Genomic DNA, 21,128 nt, shown 5'->3' on the forward strand with positions numbered 1-21,128 from the left:
GATGTTCCAGGTTCCCTTTGTATTGTACTTTCCTGTCCCTATCTTGACACCAGTCATTTCTCAAAGAAGCCCTGGCTCCATTTTATGGGGAATGGTGTTTAGTAAGGCTGAATTTCTATGACCAAAGCAGGTTACATTTCCTAATTATAATTTCATTCCTTGGACATTGGATTTTAGTTCTGTGTTAAAATAATAACATCCCTGTAAAAACTAAAATATTGAACCTAATAGCCATTTACACTTCAGGGTGAAAGTATTTATCAGCTCATATATTTTATAAGGGATTGGAGGCAGAGAGAATGAGGACTCTGGACAATGTGAAAGGGGGGACGGGGGCAGTGGAGAAGTGAGACGGGTCCATGGATGGAAAGAAAGCTAATATCAATTTCTTCTATTCCGGGCACCATCACGTACACAATTTAAATTAATCCTTGCAACAATCCTTAGTTTTGCAAATGAGGAAGTAACTTCTTCAAAGTTGCAATACGTATGGCAGATAGCCCAGAACTAAAACCCTTTTTGTTTGGCCCCAAAAGCCTCATCTGTGCCTTCTACTATCCCATTCTGTTCCCCAAGCCAAGCAAGGAGGTCTGTGAGCTAAAAGGACAAGTACCACACACTTCAAGTCTCGAGAATAGCAAACTATGGTCATGCTGCTTTCCCTGCTCCACTTGAAGTTGTTCATTGTGACTTGCGTGCAGAGCTACCCTCACAAGTATTGTCCTTCAGTTGAGAATAAGGTTCAAACATTTCTCTCTACTGCTCAGGAAGTCTGTGGGAAATAATTCTATTTCATTTGCTTTCAGTGTTGATTCAAAAAGAACAGATAGGCATCTCAAACTGAATGCTGTCTCAGTTGGATTATTCATTACAAGTACTGCCTGTTGCCACAAGTTGGTGCTAGTGGTGGGAAAGCTTGTTGTAGGCTTGTCAGAGATAACTGAGGCAAGTTGCCTGAAAAACAATGTCACGTACAAAGCCCAGAAGAACATGCTTTTCTCCCCTTCTTATTATTGCCATGGTCAAGTTTCTGAACTCTCTTGGTTGTCAGTTTTCTCACTGTAAATGGGGATAATAATAGCTTGCGTACCTGAAGGAAGGAGGCAGGATATCTAGGACATCAACAACCACCTATTAAGTATCTTCTATAGACAGAACATTTCCTTTGACACTGGAAATGTGCAAAAGTATACGGCAGAGTGTCTACCCCTTACTATGCTTGCCATCTAATTGGGGATGCTGAATTTGCCTATAAAAAAAGGCAAATCAATTTTGTAACACACCATGTGAGTGTCAAAGACAAGAGAAATGATTAATTACCAAGGACATTATAAGCTTCCCAATTTAAAATAATAATAAAATACAACTTTCTCTTTTTTCTACCAATGTTTTAGAAATGAAAATAAGAAACAAGGAAAGAAGGGGCAAAGGAACAATGGAACAAATGAAGAGAGGGAGAAGGGAAAGGAAAAAACACAAGAGGAGCAATAATGGTAACTACATAGGTAAATAAAAAGTCAATATTAATGTATTTTTACTTTGTAACTACTTGTTTTTCCTATATGATTTAAAGAAAATGGCATAAAATAATAATTATAAGTCTATTTTGATGGATACACAAAGTATAAAAAGTAATTTGTGACAATAACATAAAGGGAGGGATGGAATTGTACAGGAACAAACATTTTGTACATAACTGAAGCTAAGCTGATACTAATTCAAACTAAATTGTTATGAATTAAAATGCTAATTGTAATCTCTAGGGCAACCACTAAGAAAATAACTTAAAAATGTGTAGGAAAAAATGAGAAAGGAATCCAAATGGAATACTAAAAAATACATATTGAACACGAAAGAAGGCAGTAATGGAGGAATTGAGGAACAAGAAAAGATATAAGACATATAAACAGCCTATACAAAATAGAAGTCCTTCCTTATCTGTAATTACATTACAGGTAAGTGAAATTAAAACCTCAATCAAAAGGCAAAAAAATGGCAGAATGGATTAAAAAACATGATTCAACCATACTATATCTACAAGAGACTCACTTTAGATTCAAAGGTAAGCTAGGTTGAAAATTAAGAGATGTGAAAAAATATTCCATGCAGATACTAATCAAAACATGCTGGATTGTCTAAATTAATATCAGACAAAATAGAGTTTAAGGAAAATTGTTATAAAAGACAAAAAGGTTATTACATAGTGATAAAAGCATAATCCATCAAGAAGATATATTAAGTATAGACACATAAACAGAGTCCCCAAATATATGAAGCAAAAACTAACAATTAAAGGGCTGAACAGTAATAGTAGGACATTATATATATACATACCCCACTTTCAATAATGGATAGAACAACTATACAGAAATCAGCAAGAAAACAGAAGACTTGAATAACATTATAAGCCAACTGGATCTAAGAGACATATATAGAACACACCACCCAATGGCAGCAGAATACACCTTTTTCTCAAGTGCATATGGAACATTCTCCAGGAAAGACCATATGTTAGGCCACAAAATAAATTTCAATACATTTAAAAAGGCTGAAACCATACAAAACATTTTTTCTGACCACCATGAAATAAAATGAGAAATCACTATAAAAGTCCAGAAGAAAACATAGAAGAAATGCTCATGACATTGGGTTTGGCAATGATTCTTGCATAACATACCAAAAAGCACAAGCAACAAAAGCTAAATTACATATGTAATTACACTAAAAATCTGCACAGTGAAGGAAACAATCAACAGAATGAACAGACAAACTAAGAGTGGGACAAAATATTTTAAAACCATATATCTTATAAAAGATTAATATCCAAAGTATATAAGGAACCCCTACAACTCAACAGCCAAAAAAACAAAAAACAAAAAAAAGATTAAAAAATGGGCAAAGAACTTGAATTAACATTTCTCTAAAGACACACAAGTGGCCAATAGGTATATGAAAAGATGCTCAGCATCACTAATCACCAGGGAAATGCAAATCAAAACGACAATTAGATATCACTCACACCTGTTAGGATAGCTATTATATATATATTTAAAAGGTAACAGGTGTTGGTGAGGATGTGGAGAAATTGGAACCCTTGTACACTTTTGGTAGATGTAAAATGTAAAAGGGTGAAGCCTCTATGGAAAACAGTATGGGGTTTCTTCAAACAATTAAAATTAGACTTACCATATGATCTAGCAATCCTACTTTGAGGTATATATCCAAAAGAATTGGAATCAGGATCTCTACAAGATATATGCATTCCCATGTTCATTGAAGCATTATTGACAATAACCAACATATTGAAACAACCTAAATATCCATTAACAAATGAATGAATAAAGAAAATGTGGTATATACATACAATGGAATATTGTTCAGCCTTAAAAAAGAAGGAAATCCTGCCATATGTGACAACATGGATAAACCTGGAGGACACTATGCTAAGTGAAGTAACCCAGTTACGGAAAAATAAATGCTGCCTGATTTCACCTATATGAAGTATCTAAAACTGTCAATCTCATAGAAACAGAGAATAGAATTGTGGTTGCCAGGGGCTGGAGGGAGGGAAAATGGGGTGGCGCTGTTCAACAGGTATAAAGTTTCAGTTACGTCACATGAAAAACTTCTAGAGATCTGCTGTACAACACTCTGCCTATAGTTAACCTATAATAATACTGTATTGTACACTTAAAGTTTGTTAACAGAGTAGATCTCATGTTTAGTGCTCTTCAACACACACACACAAAAAAACCTTTTTAAAGACAGAAGAGAGAAAGAAAGAAAGAAAGAAAGAAAGAAAGAAAGAAAGAAAGAAAGAAAGAAAGAAAGAAAGAAAGAAAGAAAGAAAGAAAGAAAGAAAGAAAGAAAGAAAAAGAAAGAAGGGAAGGAAGGAAGGGAGGAAGGAAGGAAGGAAGAAATGGAAGGAAAGAAGAGAGGGAAGGAGGCAGGGAGGAAGATAACAAACAGGAGAACTGCCAAATTCACAATTATGTGGAAATTAAACAACACACTCTCAACCAATGGGTCAAAAAAGAAATCACAAGAAATTAGAAGATACTGTGAGATGAATGAAAAAGAAAACACAACACACCAACACTTATGGGATGCAGTTAAAGCAGTTCTTGGAGGGAAATTTATGGTTCTAACATGTCTACATTAAGAAAAAACAAAAACCTTATATCAATAATCTAAACTTCCTAAGAAACTAGCAAAGAAAAATCCAAACTAGCAAACTAAATCCAAAGCAAGTAGAAGGAAAGAAATAATGAAGATTTGAGTAGAGATAAATGAAATAGAAAATAGAAAAATAGGATAAATGAAATAAAAGCTGGTTCTTTGAAAAGATCAACAAAATTACCAAACCTTTAGATCTACTAATCAAGAAAAAAGATTCAAGTCACTAAAATAAAAAATGAAATGGAGATTTACTGTTGACCTTATAGAAATAAAAATGGTTATAAGAGAACGCTGTAAACATTTGTGTATCAACAAATTAGATAATCTAGATGAAATGATCAATTACTCAAAACACACAAACTACCAAAACTGAATCAAGAAGAAACAGAAAACCTGAATAGACCTAATTATTTTGATCAATAATGAAAAGCCTCGGGGCTTCCCTGGTGGCACAGTGGTTGAGAATCTGCCTGCCAATGCAGGGGACACGGGTTCGGGCCCTGGTCTGGGAGGATCCCACATGCCGCGGACCAACTAGGCCCGTGAGCCACAATTGCTGAGCCTGCGCGTCTGGAGCCTGTGCTCCGCAACAAGGGAGGCCGCGATAGTGAGAGGCCCGCGCACCGCGATGAGGAGTGGCCCCCGCTTGCTGCAACTAGAGAGAGCCCTTGCACAGAAACGAAGACCCAACACAGCCATAAATAAATAAATAAATAAAATTTTAAATAAATAAATAAATAATCAAAAGCCTCCAAAAAAGAAAAACTCAGGACTGCGTGGCTTCACTGGTAGAGTCTACCAAGTGTTTCAAGAAATAACACCAATCCTTCTCAAACTCTTCCAAAAAACAGAAGAGGAGGGAACAATTCCTAACTCATTCTATGAGGTCAGCATTACTCTGATATCAAAATCAAACAAAGACATTACAAGAAAAGAAAACTATAGGCCAATATCCCTTATGAATATAGATGCAAAAATCCTCATCAAAATATCATCAAAACAAATCCAAGAGCATATTAAAAGGATTACACCCCATAACAAAGTGTGATTTTTATCCCAGGAATGCAAGGGTGGTTTAACATATGAAAAGCAATCAGTATATTACATCATATTAGAAAAAAAAAGAAAAAAACCCTCACAGTCATTTCAATTCATGCAGAAAAGGCATTTGACAAAGTTAAAAATTCAACAATCTTTCATGATAAAATTATTCAGAAAACTAGGAGTAAAAGGCAACTTCCTCAACATGATAAAAGCCATGTATAAAAACCCCATTCAGTGTGAAAGAATGAAAGCTTTCCCCCCAAGAACAGAAATAAGATGAGAATGTCCGCTCTTGTCACTTCTATTCAACGTGATACTGGAAGCTCTAGCCAGGGCAACAAGTCCAGAAAAAGAAAGAAAAGGCCTCCAAATTGAAAAGGAACAGGCAAAACTATCTGTATTCACAGATGATATGAATATATATACAATCTACATATATGTATACATATACATACACACACACACACATATATATATATATATATATATATATATATATCACAGAGCTAATAAAGGAATTCAGCAAAGTTGCAGGAAACAAGATCAACATATAAAAATCTTATAGTAATATTTCTATACACCAGCAATGAGCAATCTGAAAAAAACAGAACAATTCCATTTAAAATCAAAATGAATAAAATAGTAATAAATTTAACTAAGGAGGAGTAAGACTCATACACAGAAGACAACAAAACATTGCTCAAAGAAATTAAAGAAGACCTAAATAAATGGAAAGGCATTCCATGTTCATAGATTGGAAGACTTAATATTGTTAAGAGGCAATACTCCTCAAATTGATCTACAGATTCAATGCAATCTCTATCAAAATTCTAACTGCCTTTGTGAAGAATGGACAAGCTGATTACATCCCTTGCATGTAATTGCAAGGGATACCAAATATCCAAAATCTTGAAAAAGAACAAAATTCTTCATACTTCTCTATTTCAAAACTTACTACAAAGCTACAGTAATCAAAACACTGTGGTGCTGGCATGAGGACACACATATAGATCAATGGAATATAATTCAGAATCCAGGAATAAATCCAGACATCTATAAGGTACCAAGAACATTCAATGGGGGAAAGAATAGTCTTTTCAACAAATGGTACTGGGACAACTGGATATCCACACACAAAAGAAGGAATTTGGATATCTACCTCAACCATATACAAAAATTAATTCAAAATGAATCAAAAGACCTAAATGTAAGAGCTAAAACTCTATAACTCTTGGAAGGAAACACAGGTGTACATCTTCATGACCTTGGATTAGGCACTGGTTTCTTAAACATGATATCAAAATCATAGGCAACAAAAGAAAAAAAAATAGATAACTTGGTCTTTATAAAAATTTAAAAGAGCACTTTCGTTCATCAAAGGACACTGTCATTTAAATAAAAACAACTACAGAATGGGAGAAAATATTTGCATATCATCTATCTGTTAAGAGACTTGTCTGCAGAATATATAAATAACTTACAATGCAACAACAAGAAGATCAAACAATCCAATTTAAAAATGGGCAAAGGATCTGAATAGACTTTTTTCCAAAGAAGGCATTTTAATGGTCAATAAGCACATATAAAGATGCTCAAAATCATCAGTCACTAGGGAAATACAAATGAAAACCACAATGAGATACCACTTCACCCCCACTGGGGTGGCTACAAGCAAAACCAAACCAAACCAAACCAAACCGAATCAAACCAAACCAAACCAAACCAAACAAACAAACAGAAAATAACAAGTGTCTGTGAGGTGTGAAGAAATTAAAACACCTATACATTGCTGGTAATAATGTAAAATGGTGCATCCACAATGGAAAATGCAGCTTGGTAGTTCCTCAAAAAGTTAAATATTGAGTTAGCATAAGACCCAGCAATTCCATTTATAGATATGTACCCAGAAAAATTTAAAACAGGTGTTTAAATGAAGACTTGTATGTGAATGTTCATAGCAACAATATTCACAACAGCCGAAAGGTAGTAACAACTCAGTGTCCACCAACTGATAAACGGATAAACAAAATGTGGTATTTGTGTACCATGAATGTTATTTAGCCATAAAAAGGAATAAAGTACTGATTCATGTTACTATTTAGATGAACCTTGAAAACGCTTTGCTAAGTGAAGGAAGCCAGACACAAAGGCCACATATTCTATGACTGTATTTATATGAAATGTCCAGAACAGACAAATCCATGGGAACAGAAAGCAGATCAGTGGTTGCCAGGTGCTGGAGGGGAAGGGGAAGGCCCAGTGACTGCTCAGTGGGCACAGCCGTTCTTTGTAGGATAATGAAGATACTGTAGGATTAGATAGTGGTAATGCTTGTAAAACATTGTGAATTTATAAACACCACTGAACTGTACAGTGTAAAATGATGAAAAGGATGAATTTTATGTTATGCGAATTTTACCTCAATTAAAATAATACTGGAGAAGAGATAAAGCACTTAATGATTCTTATTTTATGCCCAGCCTTATCCTAGGCTTTTTCCATCTGTTTTCTTGTCAATCCAAGTGGACCATAAATTCATTTGTTCATAAGTAAGTCATGACCTAAATGACAAGAATTTCCCAGCTGGAACTAAAACTTTAGAATTTGTTCTGATTCTACCTCCTCTGTGAAGCATTCCCTTAACTCTCCTAAGACAAAAAAAAATTGCCTACATATTATGGAACGCTTCTCTACCTTCTTCCAGCTTCTGACATTTGCACACGTAATGCCTTGGCTTTATTTTTACATGTGTTTTCTTTTACCATATAACATGTTTGTTACCTGGTTTCTGAGCTCCTCAAGATCAGGACTGGTCCTTTGTGTTTACAGTTCTGTGCTCAGCACATAGTACATGCTCAATGAAGGTTTTTCACGGGCCAGCTGGAGTCACATATTTGGTTCCTGTAAATATACTACATTAATGGCTCCTAAAATAGCCATGCCTGCCTGACTTGCCTGTGCAACACTCAGCATCCATTTCCCAGAACGAAACTAGGTCACATCTGGGACGCATGAACAGTTTTAAGAAAAGTTCCATCTAAAACTCAAAACCCTTCAGTGTATATCAAATATAATCAAGCTGATGATGCCAAAAAACTGTAAGGGATTAAAACTTCATTTCATTATTACATTTTTGGTCTTTGCTCTTTTACTTCATTTAATAAGTTTTATAGCAACAGAACGATTTGCACATGTTGGAAATCAAAACAGGATGAAAATGGCGAAAAGAAAAGCAAAACATTTCACTTTATGCTTCTTTTTCTTTGTTTGTGAGTTCTCCCCTGCGCTGTGGTTATTTTGTACAAGGTCTGTCTTTTTGGTTATGGGGACAACTTGTGCACAAAAGATCTAAGACATCTCTGCCCTCCTGTAAAAATGTGTGTCAACAGAGAAAAAAACAGATCTCTATCAATAAAGAGGATCTGAGGATGTGAGCCTCTCCTGACCGCAGTAACATGTCGGATGCTTCAGTAGGGAAGCACTTGGAATTACCTGCCTTTGGTGGTTTCTAGGGACAACAGCAGAATCTGCTGGGTGCCCACAAACCTTTGGTTGTCCCTGTGCCGGAACATAGTTCATGGGTTCTTGTTACTTTCTCTTTTATTTGTGATTCTTAAAGTATCTTTTTTTGTGTGAAAAGGAGGCAAAATACTTCCGTTCTGATAGCACATCCTTGGAAAGTCATAAATCATTCCAAAATGGAATGGCACAAGAGCACAGTAGGCATTCCATTAATTCTATTATGCCCACTCACCTCCACTCTTCCCCCAGGTACCTAAAATGGCACAAAGAAAATTCATGTACTTGCTTTCTGCTGCACCATTTCCCTTTGAATTTTTTTTGAAACCTAGAACAGGATTTTACATCTTCATAAATGCTAGCATTTTGTTGTTGTTGCTCAGGCTAAATGGGCCGATTAATCCTGATTCTTTCTCTTTCTTCTGTTGACATTCCATATTGGAGAAAGGAGGTCATCTGATGGAAAGGATCTGAGTCCTGTGTCTCAAATTCTGGTGAAATCTGTTCTCCCTTATCCTGTCTCAGACCCCTTACTTCAGATTTATCAGCATTTATTGAATATCTGTGATAAATAGTGACTGGTTCTCTGCTTGGCTGTAGTAGGGGCTCAAAAATCGACTCTATTCCCATCTCCCTCTCATTTGTTATAAATATTCATTGTCTCAGTCAGGGCCGTGGCCAGAAACAGAAAACATGCTCACATTGGATTCTGATGAGAATTAAATGCAGAGACAGTTTACAGAAGTATGAATGGAGTTGGGGGGACCAAAAAGTGATCCTGAGGCACCCAGAGATAGCAACGTCAAGTAGCTGTTACTCTTTAGGCCTAAAGAAGCAAGGGGAGGCCACAGTATCATGGAGCTTGGTGAGAGCTGGTGCTCTGGAAGGCTGCTGCCCATAAGGGCTACAGTCATAAAGGGACCAGCTACCATTAGACTCTTGGCATTGAAGAGGTGGGGAGAGGTTACTCCTTGTTGGCTGAACTGAACAGGAAGCCAGAGGGCAAAGGGAGCCTGGCTGATGCAGTCTGCAGGGCAGAGAGGTGAGGGGCATGGATCTAGGTGACCAAATGAAAAACAAAGAGCATGCTCACTTCATAATTTAACTTCAGAGCAATTCATGAAGCAGCATTATTATCCAAATTTTACAAATGACGACACTGAGGCAGTCAAGTTTAAACAACTTGCTGAAGGTCACGTGGTTACTAAGTGGCAGCCTTTGGATTTAAGTTCACGTCTTCTAGTTCCACACCTATTCTTTTATACGAATATGTCTGTCTTACACTTCACATTACATGACCAACCTTATATTTTTGACAATGTGAATCTTGTAAATGATTATGACTTCCATATTTAATTTGGCTGTTAGGAAATTCAGAGTCAAATGTTAAGCCCCCATTGCTAAGTGTGCAGGATTTTGTGGCTTGCATTTCGCAGTGGCCTTCACTTACCGTTTTGATCTTACTTTCCTTTTGCCCTGAGTTTTAAAATCTTTTTATATTACAGATATTCTCTTCTGTGTCTTTTTTGAAGAGGTGAAGGATAAACAAATGAATAAATGAGTAGCTAGTCTCTGTGTAACCTTTGGCCTGTGCTTGATCAGCCTTTCTCCTAATACAGACTACCACTGTATAGGGACCGCTAACCCTCACCTCCAACCTCAAACACACACATCCATGATCTTTGCTTCAGAGTTGGCTTTGTCATCACAGCCTTTTTCAACAAACTACCCCCAGCAGCCACTACCCATCAATTAATATGGGCAGGGGAGTTGAAACCTATTTGCTATGCCTGGTATAATATGATCAGTAAATTAACCGATAAATCTACAGGGTCTATAATATGGAAATGCCCTATGGAGAGAGTAGCTTCTTTTTTTTTTAAATTTAATTTAATTTATTTATTTATACAGCATGGAGAGAGTAGCTTTTATGTTTAATCGCAGACATCCTGAAGGCCTTTTACTTAAGCTCATTGTATGTGATGCACATCATTATAGTCTGACCGCTTCCCATACTTAAGTAAAAGGCAAGATGAGCAATATGGGAGTGCACTCCCTCTCCAAATAATTAGTTTTTCTTCTTCAGACTTAAATGTGTGGCATTATTCCAAGGATATCTCAATGGTTATTTTTAAAAGTTGCTTGCTATTTGTTTTTATCATCCTAGATAACGGCCTATTTGGCCTTATTAATAGAGTTAGCTCTGCTAAAGCTGCCGGGTCACAATAACATTATCTCACATCCTGAAGCAGCACGACTGCACCATTCAGAAGACAGTGGAATTTGTTTAAGCAATTTGAGACTTGGATTTCGTTCAAGACCATTTAGTGAAAGTTCCCAAAGGACCATTATTAAGAAGCCTTGCCCATAAGTTTGTAATGGCACTGGAATCAAAATATTACAGATAATAGCAGTTTCTTAGAGTTCTATAAGTATTGGTATATTATAATGTGTTTTCAGGTATATCATTTCATAACCTCCAAACAAAGCTTTAACAAGTTTCATAGTAATGCACGTATCTGTCTGTAGGTATATAAATATATAAACACAAGGAGTTTGAGTCTGTGGAGGATCTACCCAAACTTGCTGATTGCCATCATTAATATGTTCTTTAATCAAATTGTTCACCTTCTACTCTGCTGTGTGAAACTCAGGTTCACTGGCCTGTGAGGTTTGATCATAAGGAATGATTATTCTTTTACTCCACTGACAGCCTGAGCACTTTCTCTTTCTCCCCCAAGTCCACAGATTGACACAGATGTGGCTATTTCTGATTTCAGATACAGTCTGTTCTTTGATATGTTTGAAACTAAAACTAAGAAAGTGTTCAGGATTCTGACCCCTTCCAATGTAGAATCTTCCTGGAAGTTCTTCTTTTCCATGTTCTTACTACTCCTCTGTTTGTTTCAAAGATGAACAATGAACACATTGATGATGTTTTCACATTTAAAAAATTACTTTCTCATATATCACCTCATTATTTTTCCATATCATCCTATATAGTGAATATCATGGTTCATACTTTACCAGTGGAGATACTAATGTTCTGGCATTCAGAGCTACACCAGCTCTGGGAGGGTCAGCTGATCCAGTGATGCCATAGTCATTAGTGTTCATCATTTATTGCTGATTTTAAAATATCTGCTGTTCGTCTCTGTGTGTACAACACAATACCAGACATTGGAAGCGATACACAGATATACAGAACAAATCGGAACATGTCCTCCAAGCCCCAAGAGTAACTTACAGGTGTCATACTTCTTTCTTCCTCCAAGTCTTCCCAAGTACTGTTTTTTCCGCCTAACTCTTCTTGACTCTTCCTCATTTCTCTAAACTTCACGAGCAGGGTAGCAGGTCTGTATTCACTGCTGTATCCCTGTCACTAGTGCTCTGTACATGGTAAATGGTCCATCGGTATTTGAGGACTGATTTTTGAACTCGGCATATCAATTTGTCTCTTGCTGTCCCTGCAGGAATTTCAGTTCCTTGTTGCCCTGTTGTAACTACAGCTCACATTTCTCTTACTCTTGGAGTCCTAATGCCATTTCTGCACTCTGAAATAAACTCCTGAAAAATAGGTGATACAGACGGTCACAAAAGTCTTTTTTCTGTGACAATTTGTCTCGTAACTTGACCTGGGCCCACTGTCAGTCCGAAATAGAAAGAGTTGATCAGGGACAACGCTGAGAACTAAGCATAAAGCCTGTTAAAATTCACCAGTTTAATAAAAAATTAATCAGTTGCTGACTTTCGTACTAGAAATAGAATCATAAATTATATCCTTTGCAAATCCAGATTCTCAGCTATATTAATTGTTAACACTCAGCATATAATATCTATGACAAAGTTACAATAAAATTATTGCTTCCAGAGTGAGTAGAACATAAATTTAAAAGATTTAACAGGAGGAAATATCCTAACTCCATTATAGCGTTCCGATGTTGTTTCATAGACATAAGAAATATTGTGTACATATTTAACTCTATGAAACCTTGTCATCATCATCATCATCATAATCTTCTATTCAAACATCTCTACACTTCTGGCACGAGCACCGGGGCTGGAGCATAGTGTGTACTTAGCAAATGTTTTTGAATTGAATGAATACACTTACTATGACTGATCCTTGACAAGAACTTTATAGTGTACAAAGTGAACAGTTTTCCAGACATTATTCCATTGGAACCTCATAACAGCCTAGTGGGTTGGATAGAGGGATGACTACCAACTCTATCTTAAAAATAAGAAAAGAAAACCTCAGAGGGATTAATTGATTCATCTAAGTTCACATACAGCTAGTATGTGATAGAGCTGTCATTCAAATCCAAGTCTTGCAATTCCAAGTCTCGACACTTTTCTGGCTTGACTTTCAAACTTAAGTTTTTATATGGTATGAGGACTGAGAATTCCTTAACAAGTCAACTGGCACTCAATATATTTGTAAAATATCAAAATAAAATTGTTCTAATTTTTGAAATTAGAGTCATTAATCTAAATAAACACAGACACCATTAAAACAAATTTAGAACCTGCAAATAATTGAACACATTGTCTTAGGACTAAAATGAGAGGAAACCACCACGGGGTATGTGGAATAAAAACAATCATGCTGTTAGTGAAATGTCAGTATCTCTTAGTCTGAAGGAGCGAGTAATTATCACAAGAGGAAAGGAAAAATAAACCGTAATTAAGCAATGATTGTAATAGTGTTCCTCTGGGGATAATTGTTTGTCTTTATTGCATTCCAGCAATACTACTCCATAGATGATATAGAACCTACTATTTTCATTTTAATAGTTACATTTGATCCATGCATTTTTAAATCTATGATTTTAATAAACAAATTGTTTTCTTAAGGTATTTTAAGTTTAGTAACGCTTTAGTTTTTATGTAAGGCACTATGAACATTTTTAAACAACCAGTGCTTCATTATTTAACAAAAACAACAGACCATTGTTAATTCATTTGGCCCAACAATGAATAAACATCAATAACTCTGCAGTAATTAGAGCTGTTCAGAGAGACAGAGCAACTCAGGACCTCCACGTTACTGAAATCCTCAGGCTGAGGCTGGTTGGGGTGCCAAAGAGAAAATTCCAGCATCCAGTTGTAGGATGGGCTCATCCAGTGATAGGATGGGCTTCTTATTTCTTTGTTAATTTTTAAAGTAAATTGTAACTGTCCTCATTTCAAAAAAGGTCTTCAATTTATTTACAACAAAAGTACAGGTATAATAAAGTAAACAATCCGAACAGTCACTAAAAACAACCAATCAGTAAAAGAGGAAAGGAGAAAAATTTTTATCAGGAATTCACAGGAAAATACAACTGAGTGCGTACATATGTAGTCATGAACTTCTTAGCAACTGAGGAAAAGAAGGAAACATTATTCTTACTATTTAGCAGAGCCTGGAGTTCTGTGAGGCTTTGGATTCAAATCTGTTCTTAGAAAAGGCTTTACATAAATAATGTAAATGAGAGCACACTTTACAACAAAAGTATACACATATCCCGCACGTGAGTACATTTTATAGATATGGCCTTGGTGAAATCCAAAACAAATTGGAAAGATAAGACTGTTGTGTGGACCAGAGTGATATGGCTTCCTGGGGATGGGCGCCAGCAGAGAAAAGCTAATAGGTGGGAAAGGACAGCTGAGGCAGTTGGGGAGGTTCCCACTTCACATAACCCTACATTTCTATGTGAAGTAGGATGTACTCCCTCCCCTATTTAACACCTTTCAGTGGCAACCCATTGCATTCATGATAAAAGGAGATTCTTACCATGGGCTTCAAGGCCCTACGTGATCCCACCTCTGCCCATTTGCAGTCGCATTTCCCTTGGATCACTCTGCTCTCACCATGATGGATCCCTTCCAATTCTTCAAATGCATTGAGCTCGTCCTACTAAGTGCTTCTTCAGAGGCTGCTCCTTCTGCCTGAAATGCTCTCTCCTTGCCCTTTAGCCTGGCTAATTCCTGCTCATTTAGAAGATTTTGGCTTAAGTATTCCTGCTACAAAGAAGACCACACTGACCATTGCCTCACCCCATTTGTATTAAATCACATCTATAATTCTTTTACACAGAATGTGGCGTTTTTCTTCATAGTTAATTTATTTAACAACCTATTTGTGCTTTTATTTACTTAAATTCTTCTTATATGTATATACATGGGGTAGTATACATACATACGTATATTTTCTAGCACCGAGATGGCCTAGAAGCACATCTAGCACCCAGATCTTGGTTTCTAACATCATTCTCCAATAAAAGGAGCTAGGGCTCCCTGCAGAAATGACTGATTCTAGGGGCAGAGAGAATGCAAGATGAGCCTAGAGCATCTCGCAGTGACAGAGAGCAAGGAAGTGCTTTAAAAAATGGTGATATGTGAAAAGCACATGGCAGTCAACCTGAAAGAGCTCCCAATGGCCAAAGCTGGAACAGGTTGAGCAACAAAATAAATAATGATAGTATTGGATTATAACCTAAAGAATAAAACAAACATCTATGAATCCATAATGATATACATGATTGAATAAATAAATAAATAATTGGAGGAGAAGAGACAAATGTTTCTTACAGAAGAATTACAAATAATAAGAGCAGTTGCTCCCCCCTCCAGGAGGTAGAGCTTAATTCCTCTCCCCTGGAGTGTAGGCTAGGTTGAGTCAACTCCCTTCTAACTAATAGAATATGAAAGCAGTTACTGTAAGAGTAGTAATTTTACAGTAAAGAAATATGACATACACCACCTTCACTAAATGATTAAGGTTAACATCACCAGTGATAAGTCATGTTTATAGCATGTATCCTTGACACAATGTGATGAGAAGGGCACTCCACCTTTAGATTATTCATCCAAAAAATCCATAACTCCAGTTTATTGTGAGAAAATATCAGACAAACTCATATTACCTAACTGGCAATTTTCAAGAGTGTTAAGGTCATAAAAAACAAAGGAAGTCTGAGAAACTGGCACAGTTTGGAGGAGAGTAGGGATACATGCTGACTAAATGCAATGTGGTGTCCTGCATGGAATCCTGGAACAAAAACATTAGTGGAAAAGCTGGTAAAGTCTGTTAACGTCTGTAGTTCAGTTAGGAGTATCGTACCAACGTTAATGCTTAGTGATAAATATGCTTTGATTGTGTTACACATTAACACTAGGGGAGACGCAGGAAGCATATATAGGAACTCTCTATACTGTTTGCAATTGTTCTGTAAAACTAAAATTATTTCAAAATGAGAAGTTAAAAATAGCTTCTCCCACTGAACTCTGTTAGCAGGAATCATTCTGTAGTGATCACTACTATATGTCCATTCCTAGAACAGGGCTGTATGCTGGACAAGACTTTGGTTCTAGAGCCTGGCTGTACATTTAATTCCTGTCTTGGCCACTTATAAGCTGTGTTACAAGGAAGTTTCTTAAGTATTCCATGTCTCAGTGTTCTCATCTATAAAAAGGAAGATAAGGTGGTTGCGAGAACAGCAGGGCTTACTATGTATAAAACACAAACAACAGCGCAAGGTTAGTTATCATTGATATAATTCTCATTCAACGTATCATTGTTGAATGACAGAAAGAATGACACAAGGTTTTTGCTAAGAGAGAGTCACGATTCAATTAAAGTCATAAAGAGAGAGTGTTTGGAGAAAAGGTTCGGGGCACAGAGTAGTATGAATGAAATGGGGGTTCCATGAGGCACAGTGGGCAGGTTGGCATAAAGATGGCAGAAGTATGAATTGTGGAGAGTGAAGCAAGGAGCAATACTGGTATGGAGGTATGTCTGAGGGCCTTGTATCAATATTTTGATTAATAGTGAAGAGCGATTAGCCTCTCTGGGGCATGCTGCCTTAGGTAGGTTCTTCACTGGAACCCCACTCTGCTCTGTATTTGCAGAGGGCTGACCCCTGCAGGATACATTTCTCAGCCTCCCACTTCTGATGGTTTCCAGCTGAATATGGCCAATGGGAGGCAACAGTGAGACACTGGAGGGTGGGAGATTGGAGTCCCTGGCTGGGACAATGACTCCAGCAGCAGCTACATCTCCATGAACAGTCCTGCCATGGTCTCAGCTTTTGCCCAGAGGCCAGTGGTACCACCTCTCCCTCTGTCCCTGTAACCTAGGGTCTTAATGGCCTCCTTCTGTCAATTACTCTTGGGTTGCCTCCCTGTCCTCATTTTGGCTCTCAGTTCCTCCGTTACCTGTGTAACTTTACCAGTTTTGGAATCGCTACTATGAATGCTCAGGTGGTTTCTACTTCCTGATTAAATTCTGACAAAAACAAAGGTCATGATGAAATTCCCTGTTTTCCAGACCGACTGAAACTCTGGGGCAAGGTTTCCCATTGCTACACTGGTTGTTTTCCTAAGTATCTATTATAGTCAATGTGCTGTGAACCATTCTGGGCTTCAGGTATCGTGACGTTTAGAAGAAGGAGGTGTTGCTGAGAGCCTGTTTAGGATTACTGAAGCACCACTGCTTTCCAGACAGTCCCAGACGGATAGGAAACATCTGATGGGAGGAGGAAGTTTCAGAATCACAGTGACACAACAGCCAGCACCAATGATAGATCCATCAGGGGTTATATGGGCCAAAGAGTTCCCCTGCTCAGAAGTATGCCACAGTGGGACTTCCCTGGTGGTGCAGTGGGTAGGAATCCACCTGCCAATGCAGGGGACACGGGTTCGAGCCCTGGTCCGGGAAGATCCCACATGCCGCAGAGCAAATAAGCCTGTGCACCACGATTACTGAGCCTGTGCTCTAGAGCCCGCGAGCCACAACTACTGAGCCCGCACACCCAGAGCCCGTGGTCCACAACAAGAGAAGCCACTGCAATGAGAAGCCCGTGCACCATTTAACAAAGGGTAGCCCCTTCTTGCCACAACTAGGGAAAGCCCGCTCGCGGCAACAAAGACCCAACGCAGCCAAAAATAAATAAATAAATTTAAAAATAATAATAATAATTAAAAAAAGAAGAAGTATGCCAGAGTATTGAAGCCAGAGCAGGGGCATCCATACCATTCCAGGTCCTTTAAATAAACCTGGCTTAGTCATGCTGGGACTTCATACAAAAAGATGCTACTATCATCAGCACTGTGTCTCCAGCACTCATTTAGACTGCCTCTCACGTGAGTTCTTGCTCTCTTCTTCCTCATTTGGGCTCCATTTCTCACACTTATTCCTCACCTCACTCTTGGGTATAACAACCTGGCTTGGCCGGCTGCCCTACCTTGACCTTGGTATCCCTTCCAGAAGATCATTCTGGCATTTGTCTCCCAGCTCCTCACAACCCCACCACAGTGATGAAAGATTCTCCTTCCACACCCCCACTTAGGACCTTACCAGGGTCTTCCTTTTATTTCAGTTTACCCTTAAAAATAGGAAACCAAATGGAAGACAGAATGCGAGAGTTGATGATGAGGTTGGTAGCAACAAGTCAGGCTAGGATAAAGGGAAGACAGATAGAGGCAAGAAGTTAGCTAGGAAGCGTTTAGATGTAGTTAGAACCTAGACTCTGAGAGTGGAAGAAGTGAAGATGTATGGGAAATCCAAGAGATTTCTTTAAAGGAAGATAGTAATAGTAATAATATTTAATTATAAAGACACAGAGCATCTAATCTCTTCCTTTTAGCCTCGGTCAGATGGTTCCATAAACATCCTTGCCTGTCTGAGAGACAGCAGCAGTGACAAGTAGGGTTGTTAGGGTTTGTGGGCTTTTGCTTTTCCACAATTTCCACTGGTTTTCCCCTTCAATTCCTTGATCTTGGACAGCTGACGTTTTCTCATTCTTATGGAAAGGGCTTTGTAAAAGCAGTTTTGTGAGAAGTCTGGTAGCTCCTACTTTCCACCAAATTGAGTCCCCAGAGCAATTCCTATATAGAAATTCTCAGTTCTCTATAGAAAGAGGTAGTTTATTGCTATCAAATATTGATCACGGCACTTAAAATCTATACTTTATTTTAAAACAACACCATTAGGCAGTGATTCTAAACAACCATGTGCACTCTCATTCAAGCCAGGCTCATACATGCCTTCTTTCCCTCTCCTGTAAAGGTGAGCCCGGCAGCGTTCACTTCCCCAGAGGTGGCTCTTTGATAAAAAATAATGAAAATGTCTGTCACCACAGGCTGAATACTGAGAAGTTACCTACTCAGCCTAGACAGCAGCCTATTTTTAGCTAAGAATCCAGGAAGTAAATGTATCTGAAGTGTGATATTGTGAAGAGCATGGGTTTTGCATGCATGCAGAGTTAGTTTGAGTCCTGGTTTCACGATTTACTGGCTCTGTGACTATTGGTAATTTATTTATTTATTTATTTATTAATTATTATTATTATTATTTATTATTGCTTCAGTTCACTTACCATTTATTATTTTACTATCACAAAAATCAGGATAGTAATATGCCCCTTACAGTGCTATTTAAAGGATTAAATGAGTATTACTATCTGATCTGCCATGTCCGGCATTTAGTGGCTTGTTATTGCTGGTGATGGTGTTTTTAAGTGTATTTCCTGAAGGATAGTCTCTCTTATTCTCTCCCAGAGAAAAAATGAAGTTACTGCTATAGTTAGATTGCAGTGGTTCTTAATGCCAGCTGCACTTTAGAGTTACTTGGCAGAGATTTTCAAATATACCAGTGCCAGGCCACATCTCAGAACAATTCAGTCAGAATATCTGGAGGTGGAACCCAAACAGGTTCTTCTAATATGCAATTGGGAGTGAGAATCACTACGTTAGAGGAACCATAGATCTGAAGTTGGATGGTGCGATGGTTAATTTCGTGTGTCAACTTGACAGGGCCATGGGGTATCCAAATATCTGGTTAAACATTATTTCTGTGTGTGTCTGTGAGGGTGTTTCTGGATGAGATTAGCATTTGAATCTGTAGACTAAGTAGAGCAGATTGCCCTCCCTAATGTGGGTGAGCCTCATCCAATCTTTTGAGGGCCTGAATAGAACCAAAAGGTGGAGGGAGAATTCTCTCTGCCTAACTGCTTAAGGTGGGACATTGTCTTCTGCCCTTGGACTGGGATTTATATCATCGGCTCTTCCTGATCTTTTGGACTCTGAACTTATATACCACTGGATTTCCTGGGTCTGCAGCTTATAGACAGCAGCTTGTGGGATATCTTAGCCTCCATAATTTTGTGAGCCAATTCCTTATAACAAGTATCTATCTATCTATCTACACACACAGACACACATACACACACACAGATATATATATACACACACATATATATGTGTATATATATATATGTATATATGTGTATACATATATACACGCTGTTGGTTCTGTTTCTCTGGAGAAGACTACCTATTATTCTTCCTCTCTTATGAGGAACATGGACCTTCATTTTCCTAAAAGAGACAATTTCAGTTTAATATCACCCTGTATTTCAGGTCCAGGGTGGAAGGATTTGACTGAATCTATTTGCAAAGATATGATTTGATGAGCAGTATGCTGCAGAGTTATCCAGTGGATAAATATAAATTAAGTCATGTTCATATTTAGGGACCACTCATGGATGCTTATATATTGGTATATACCTATTAATCCATTATAGTTGTTTCTTTTTTTGATGCAACAATTGCCCTGTTTTGGCCAGTGGAAACTCTTCAAGTTTATCCAGTGTAAGATACTATCATTATTAGCTATTTTTATTGGTACATAAACTATAATATATTTGAAAACGAGAGCTGTGATTAAAGTGTAGTATGAGAAACAATAATTTTTAGAACACTGAGTTAAGTACAAATGCAAAAGTTTGTGAGGAGAGGAAAATGATAAGGAAAGGTTTAAAAGGGTAACACATTGTTATCTCATTCTACATTTACAGTCATAAAGGTGTTTTTTTTAACCACTTCCTCACCAACTCAATCACCTTTAGAATAAAGTCAACATTGTACTTATTTCCTGTAGATTTCATAAGCTCCCAGAAGTTTCCTGGCAAGACCCTGTATTAAAAGGAGCAGGTGATATCAAGGTCAAGTATATGTTTCTAATATAAATAGCAGGAAGTCTATGAAGTGTTTGTTTTAAGAAGAGTAGGTTTGAAACATATGCTTGAATATACAGAAGCACAATACGTTCTCCAGCGCAATATAACACCTGTGTAGAACAGCTAAGCCATATGTTTCAGAAATTAAAAATTACTATGTCGATGTCAAAAAGGAAAATGCACATTTGTAAAAAAAAAACAAAACATGTTTGCTATTAACATAACTCAACTGTATAGTTTCTTCAAATCCTTCTTAACTGTGACAAGTATTTTTAGAATCTTCTAGGATATGCCAAAACTTCTTCTAAAGCCATTAACGTATAATCAACCAAAAGTCTTAGAAACCTATTGTCAAAAGGATGATATTAAAATTTCTAT

At 37.4% G+C, this 21,128-nt stretch overlaps 2 protein-coding genes across 4 annotated transcripts in view; one reads left to right on the forward strand and one right to left on the reverse strand.

Moving 5' to 3' along the window:
- Positions 1-4,295, forward strand: part of CYP2J2 (cytochrome P450 family 2 subfamily J member 2) — a 155,160-nt gene extending 150,865 nt beyond the window's left edge. The window contains exon 10 of the transcript XR_014252379.1: positions 1,395-4,295. The gene's annotated coding sequence lies outside the window, so the exon portion shown is untranslated. The remainder of the gene's footprint in view (positions 1-1,394) is intronic.
- The window catches only part of HOOK1 (hook microtubule tethering protein 1), a 105,047-nt gene that overhangs the window by 74,471 nt on the left and 9,448 nt on the right, over positions 1-21,128 (reverse strand). The window lies entirely within an intron of this gene.

The sequence above is a fragment of the Balaenoptera physalus genome (assembly GCF_965194825.1).
Source record: "Balaenoptera physalus genome assembly, chromosome: 1".
Lineage (NCBI taxonomy): Eukaryota > Metazoa > Chordata > Mammalia > Artiodactyla > Balaenopteridae > Balaenoptera > Balaenoptera physalus.